Below are 8,460 nucleotides of genomic sequence, written 5' to 3' on the forward strand. Positions count from 1 at the left end.
ACTGGCGCGTGTGTGGTCTTCGAGAATTTGTTAGACGGCTTCTTTTATAATTTGCTATTCAAATTGCTTTGGCAAGCTGTTTTATGAAGAGTGATTTTAAACAAAAAACACAGTCAACGCTGCTTTCTTCAGAAACATGAACTAGAGAATAACACTCCATTGTCAAACTATATGTGGTAGCTAAATGAAAATAGACGATAGACTGTCCGTTACGTGATGCAAGAAATGATATATAGAATCGACGAAATACTTAAATATCGCTACAAAACTTTCGACAGTGGCCACCACTTTTATCAATCGCTACTAAAAAGGTTTTAAGCCGTTGGTGACAATACTGACAGTAAAAGCAATAACGAATCCAGAGGACAACAAGCAAATGTGATCCGATGACCTTTCCATTCAGAGAGGTGGGCGTACTACGTTGTGTGTAGGGTATACGGACCTATGATCACTGATCCGGACCAATGATCACTGCAGATGAAGAGAGAAATGGAACTGATACAAAGATAAATTATCTAAAGGAGCTTTGGGTGGTACGATAGCCGAAGAGCTTTTATAATGTTTATCTGATGAATCTTGTGGTAGAAAGAATGTTTAACCGTAGAAACTTATTACGTTCTCTTTATGTATTTTATGTCGATTCAAACTACTGTCTGTGTGTATATGTGAGTGTGTGTGTATGTGTATATGTGTGTATGCGTGTGTCTTTGTGTATGTGTACGTGTGTCTTTGTGTATGTGTACGTGTGTGTCTTTGTATGTTTATGTGTGTATCTGTGTGTGTGTGTGAGTATGCATGTGTCAGTGCGTATGTGTATGTGTGTATGTGTGTGAGTATCTTTCCATGTATGTCTCTGTGTGTATGTGGTTGTGTCTGTGTGTCTATGATCAGTTTTCTTTCTTTCTTTTACTGACTTTAGTTTTCCTCAGTCAAAGCATTTCAAGGCTAAATTCGATAAAACATCGACTCCGACAATTTGATTAGTGTATATGTTGGCGACCGTTTATCGCGGAATGTATGTAGGTGTGTGTGTGTGTGTGTGTGTGTGTGTGTGTGTGTGTGTGTGTGTGTGTTTCTACGCGTGTTTGATTGTGTCTATAATTGTGATTTTTCTGCATTTATTGAGAAATCTATTTTTATTTTGGAATTACAGCCCATAGAGCCAAACTGGATCTCATTTTACAACGCGTTTCCTTCTACCATAATTTTTCACACACACACACACACACACACACACACACACACACACACACACACACACACACAGACACACACACACACACACAAACACACATTTATTTCTCTCTGTAAATATATCCACATAAAAACAATTATACACAAACACATTTATACATGTATATGAGTTAACGATGATTAGGATTCGAATCACATGCAAAGCGATTTCGTGCCGAGAAACATTTCTGTCTAACTGTAATCACCAGTGCGTTAATTTTTGTATACATCAATGCTATATATATGTGCGTGCGTGTGTGTGTATGTGGGGGTGTGTATATGTGTGTGTATGTATATGCGAAACTTATATGAACACATATATACACACTCATAGACACATGCGCACACACACACACATATATATATATGAACATTTATTAAGAGAATACCAATATTCATTTCTTTTAATCCACATATAAATTTAACTATCAATTTAATGTAACTCGAAGTGGAATGCTGCCTAGATCTGTTCCTATGGTTTGTATCTATTTCCTGATTAATATATCTGATTACTATTGCTCAACAAATAGCTCCTTGCCGTGTTTCGATCGACAAAGTTCGATCACATTCATTTGGATCAGTATTCATCTGGCTCGGCACGCCTTGTTGTCTGTCTGTCAGAAATATAAATAGATTGTATTTCATGATTTACACAAATATACATATATATAAATATTTCTGGCGCAATTTGCGAGGGAGAATTTTAGTCAACTCTGCGCAAATAAGACGAACACGCACATATATACATATATAGTTGTCCAATAATCTTTCATCAATCACTCTTATTATTACGTAATAGAGTTGGCTCATTATCATTCTCCTTCTTCTTGCTCTTGTTCTTGTTCTTGTTCTTGATCTTGTTCTTCTTGTGCCTCTTCTTCTTTTTCTTCTTCTTCTTCTTCTTCTTCTTCTTCTTCTTCTTCTTCTTCTCCTTCTCCTCCTCCTCCTTCTTCTTCTTCTTCTTCTTCTTCTTCTTCTTCTTCTTCTTCTTATTATTATTATTATTATTATTATTATTATTATTATTATTATTATTGTTGTTCAGTAGTTTTATTTTTATAACGTGCTTTCACTTCACTACCGAGCGCAGCTCTGTGCGCCTTGGGTATGTGCTGTGGTTTGCTGTGGTGCTCTTATGTTTACTGTATTGAAAGTGTTTTGCGTAGAATGTGTGCAGTACCCAGTAGTGCAATTTTCTGTATGTTATATATATTTGTAAGTCCTGGTATTTTTGTTATGTATTTGTCTGAATATTTTTTTATTATACCTAAGGCACCTACTATCATAGGAATTGTTTCTGTTTTTAGATTCCACATTCGAGTTATCTCTATTTCCAGGTCTTTGTATTTTGAAAGTTTTTCCATTTGTTTTAGAGAAACGTTGTCATCTGCTGGTATTGATACATCAATTAGAAAGCATTTTTTTTCTTCATGATCTTTGACAACTATATCTGGTCTATTTGCCTTAATTTCTCTATCTGTGTGTATTGGCATATCCCAGAGTATGGTTGTTTTCTCGTTTCTGTGACCTTTTCTGGCGTGTGTTTATACCATCTTTTTTCTGTTGTTATTCCATAATGTTGGCATAGCTTCCAGTGTATATAGGTCCCAGCTCTGTCGTGTCTGTGAATATATTCCTTCTTAGCCAGGACTGGGCAGCCAGAGATAATATGATTTATTGTTTCTTGTCCATCTCCACATATTCTACAGTTACTTGTTATATTTCTTTTCATTATGTGTTTTTGGTAATTTCGGGTGGGGAGGCTTTGGTCTGGTGCAGCAATTAAAAATCCTTCAGTCTCTGCTTTGAGTCCTGAGCTTCTCAGCCATTGCTGGGATTTTTCTCTGTCTATTTCATTCGCATTTAGTTTAGCCCAGTATTTACCATGTAGGGGCTTTTCTTGCCATCGTTTTATCATGGTCCGTTGCTGTTCTAGTTTTAGTTTGGATTTCATTTGTTTTATAGCTTTTGTTGTTTCTTCTTCTTCGTATTTGTTAGGTAGATTGATTTCTTGTTTGTATTTGTCGGCTTCCTTAAATACTGAAAACAGCTTTTTGTTTTGCTCGTGTTTTGTGGCTATTTGTATTAGTTTTCCTTGCTTCTGGAGTAGGTATTTTTGCAGTCCTATGGTGGTTATTTTATAATAGTTTTCTAGCTGTATAAGACCCCTGCCACCTTCTGTGCGTTGTATATATAGCCTTTCTATGTCAGATTTTGGGTGGTGCATCCTATATCCTGTCATTATTTTTCTTGTTTTTCTGTCTATTTTAGATAGTTCGTTTAGTGTCCAGTTAAGGATGTTGTAGCTGTAGCTTATAACTGGGACAGCTAAAGTGTCGATACCCATTATCTTGTTTTTAGCATTGAGCTCTGTTTTTAGTATTGATCTAACTCGTCTATAGTACTCTTTCTTTATTTTTTCTTTCATTTGTGTATGTTGTATCCTATCTAGTTCATTGACTCCTAAATACTTATATGGTTGGCTTTCGTCTAGTTCTCTTATTTCATTGGCTTTATCTAGTGTTATATTGCTGCTTTTAACTAATTTTCCTCTTTTCAGGGTTGCTTTGGCACATTTTTCTAATCCGAATTTCATATCTATTTCCTTGGTAAAGCCGTGTACTGTCTGTAGTTTATTTTATTTATTTATTATTATTATTATTATTATTATTATTAGTAGTAGTAGTAGTAGTAGTAGTAGTAGTAGTAGTAGTAGTAGTAGTGGTAGCAGCACTAGCAGCAGCAGCAATGGTGGTAGTAGTAGTAGTAGTAGTAGTAGTAGTAGTAGTAGTAGTAGTAGTAGTAGTAGTAGTAGTAATAATAATAGTAGTAAGGTGGTGGGCTGGTAGAATCGTTAGCACGCCGGGCGAAATGCTTAGCGGCATTTCATCTGACGCTACATTCTGAGTTCAAATTCTGCCGAGGTCAACTTTGCCTTTCATCATTTCGTGGTCGATGAAATAGGTACCAGTCATATACTGGGGGAGGCCGATGTAATCAGCATACTCCCTACCCCAAACTTGCTGGCCTTGTGCAAAAACTTGAAACCATTATTATTTTTCAGTGAGGGATCTGTGCATGTAATCAAACTGACACTGACGTACAAATATACGAAGGCCAGTGTACCCATCATGACTACCCGTCTGATATGGGTACCCCAAGAACATGCATCAAAACCGTATATACGCGACATGATGACATTCTATCAAGATAAGCAGCACATGAACTCACCGATGGAACGAGTTAGAATTTTCTTCAGGTCGAGTAGCCCGTCTCGCTAAAAAGGTCCCTGAATAAGGGTTGTATAAGGATGTTGAACAAAACACCCATGTTTCCAGAGGTGAATTACCCAAACCCCAAAGAATTCCTCTCAACACATGAATGTGATGCTCCCCCACTACTCCTGCTCATGATCAGAGATGCACATATCGTCAGCCACCAAGAGACATGCTCAACTGGTTAAGGTCAAACAACTGACAAGCAAATCTGTGGTATTGAGCAGAATATTTGCTGCAGCCTATCTTTTTATACCAAGACAAGACATTGTACATGATAACACTTCCAATCAGCTAAGATAAATGACCATGAGAAAGACTGCCCGCTTCTGCATCAGGGTATTACTAATATTATTGTTATTAGTATTATTAATATTATTACTTTTATTAATATTAATATTGTTTTGTTGTTGTTGTTTTCATCATCATCATCATAGTCAAATGACAGCCATTACATATTAGCGAACGGTTTCATTTTGATATCCTAGAAATAGAGAGATAACATTAGCGATCATCGGATATGACTGAATGGGAATCTTACAGCCATAGGAAATTGTGTAATATAACAAAAGTCAAGTTTACTAATATCCTGCTTTACATGCATGCCATTTTGAACCCAAACAATAACAAAGACTATCAAACCAGGAAAACTCTGTCCACCATTCCTTTTAATAGTTACGCACTCCCTAGAGGCATATACTTTCCTCCTCACCATCTCTCCTACCTACACAACTTCTTTGCTTTGCAGTCAACAAATTAACTTATACAACATCTAATTGCTAAATGCATAGCGCGAACCACAAAATGAACATGTTAAAAAGCATTGGACGTAAGGCTGGAAGAACAAACTAAACCAGCCTGGTTAGCTAGGAAGCCGATATTTTGAAGTTATTTTCGGATATTTCATTGTGGTGCTTAAAAAAAAACTATATTTGTGTATGTGTGTGTATGTGTGTGTGTGTGTGTGTGTGTGTGTGTGTGTGTGTGTGCATGCATGCGTGTATGTATATATATATATGTATGTTTGCATATATTTATATGTATATATGTAATGTACACACACAAACACACTCGTGCACGCACACATACACATATATATATATACCTACACACACATACACACACACACATACATACACACACACACACACACACACATACACAACATACAGACACATATATATAAAGCAATGTTTGTTGCCACTTCAACATGGCTGTTCCGTACCGAACAACGTTACTACTCTTTTTTAAACCCAGGAGAACGCCTCCTCCAGCCTGTCAAAGATACAACCTGCGTCCAATATATTGCGAGCAGAGGAGCGAACCCCTACAATCTACCGATTTGGCAGGACCAATATACCAGCCTCGTTTCAGGGTAATCCCCCATTCTCTGCACTGGACACCTGTCCGCTAGAGATGGCAGTCGTTCGCCCTGTCTCGCATTATATAGAAAAATAAGCGACATTCAGCCGCTGATCTTGCAACAAGCAAAGTAGCTTGTTCAAAATCTCTATAAGACATACAAGTAGTACCTATACTGGAGAGTATATATATATACATATAAGCCTATTTTGACTATATTCAGAATTTTGCTATTTTCGTCTCAAAACCTCTTACTGCTTATTCATTACCCTCTTTCTGTTTTCTTATCTTCCATATTTGACTGAAGACACTTATTAGAAACATTATATAATTCAATATGTAGCTTATGATTTGGTTTCTTTCTCTCTACTGATAACGTGTGGGAAGCTGATTATCAATATTTATGATACAGAAAGGAAGCAACAAACTTTAATTATGTAAAAAAAAAATATGAGAGTCTGGCTGATAAAATATATTATGATAAATTGAAGAAAATGTTAAACAACGGAAACAATTTCCAGATTCTTTCCTCTCTGAAACGATAAAGTCATGAAGCAACTATAATAACTGACAGCGATTGTGTCATGTTGTATTCACAGACTTTGTTCCAAAATAGACACGTGATCGCCGCGTGCCACATTGCTAGTTCCACTTATACGCCTTTTTCAGTTATAATCCCACACAATTTATGGCCGACACTAGACTTTAAAAAAAAAGTAAACATAAAAGACTTCTTCCATCTAAATTGTAACTTGATGGCTTTGACCTTTGCTGTAAAAAAGAATGAACTTGGTGCGATTATATTTATAGCTGTTTTTAACACAATCCGCCCATCAACATGATTTAAATTAAGGCAACACACTCGCTGGTTGCCATTAATTAATTGATCATCACTTGCTGTAGTTTGAGTTTTTAACGTAAAGACTTGTTCCGTATTTTCGTATATCTATCTATGCCCCCAAAATACATGTGTATGTATATATGTGTATGCATATATGTGTATATACACTAATCCCTCGCCATATCGCAGTTTACCTATCGTGGAGTGTTTTGGAACGTAACACCTGCGATAATCGAGAGATTACTGTAACATATATATAATAATAAAAGTAATCCTTTCAACTGGAGCCACAAGGCCATCAAACTTTGGGGGGGGGGGACTAGTCGATTTCATCGAGACCAATGTTTCACTGGAACTTAATTTATAAACCCCGAATGGATAAAAGGGAAAGTCGACCTCGGCGGAATCTGAACTCAGAACGTAGTGGCAGACGAAATGCAGCTAAGCATTTCTTCCAGTGGGTTAACGATTCTACCAGCTCACCGCCTTTCAACAATAACAACAATAATAACAACAACAACAATAACAACAATAATAATAACAATAATAACAATAACAATAATAATAACAACAACAACAGTAAACCTAGGTTGGAATTTATAAACATTTAATAAATCACTACGCGCGTTTTCATAAATTACATGACTTTTAAGATCACAATGCGTATTCCTGTGGTGATTACAGTGTAGTTTGTAGTATCCGTGGCCATCCGGTTGATCATCATGTTGATGATATCATGTAAACATAGAAGCAAAGCATCATTCATGAAATTTGAAAATAAAATATTTTGAAACCAAATAACGCATTACAGAAAAGCGAAGGAAACCAAACAAATAGGCAAACCAACCAATATTTGAGATGCTACACAATACACCACCGAATAGAATGCAGAAATCACCACAAGAAAGATACTACTCGCCACACAGAAGTAATCCCACGAATACGGACTATAACATTAACAGTTATGAGATTTATGGAAACGTGCGTAGCAATATAGCAAATACAGTTCTATATTTAAGAGATGAGGAATTATATACATTATTTACATTATTTACATTTAACAGATATTTCCCCAAGACACCTGATGAAAGCTGGAGGGTGTATCAGTCGAAACGTTGTTAAAAACAAACAAGATGAGAACAAATATCCTTCAAATATAAATAATGTAAATAATGTAAATAATGTAAATAATGTATTAGATATTCTAAAATTCCATCCTAGGATTATTGTTATTACATTTGTCTTACATTACATCGGTATAACTTAATGCAACCCCGAAAAATTGGCTCACTGGTCAGCATCATTAGACTGTAGTCAGCATAATGGAATAGGAGCTTTATTTGTATTTTCAAAACGATATTTGTGTGTGTATGTCTATATCTGTGTATGTGTATGTATGTATATATATATATATATATATATATATATATATATATACATATATATAGTCAGTCCAAACAAGAACAAGCAAGAAACAACAATAATGCGAGGACGTGGTACAAGTACTGTGTTATTGGACGCTCAGGAAAGGAAAGAAAAGAAAGAGGATTTCACGTTTCCAGCAGAGCTCTTCATCAGAAATATAGAAAAAGTCCAAAGAAGGGAAGACAGAGAAGGAAAATCGCCAACAATACACACGCGGTCACATATTGAAATATATATATATATATATATACATATACGTATGAGTGTATATGTGACTACCCATGTTGCCATGAATGGTACGCATGACTAACGATCAACGAAATC

This window comes from Octopus bimaculoides, chromosome 3 (assembly GCF_046866305.1).
Source record: "Octopus bimaculoides isolate indiv1 chromosome 3, ASM4686630v1, whole genome shotgun sequence".
Classification (NCBI taxonomy): Eukaryota; Metazoa; Mollusca; class Cephalopoda; order Octopoda; family Octopodidae; genus Octopus; species Octopus bimaculoides.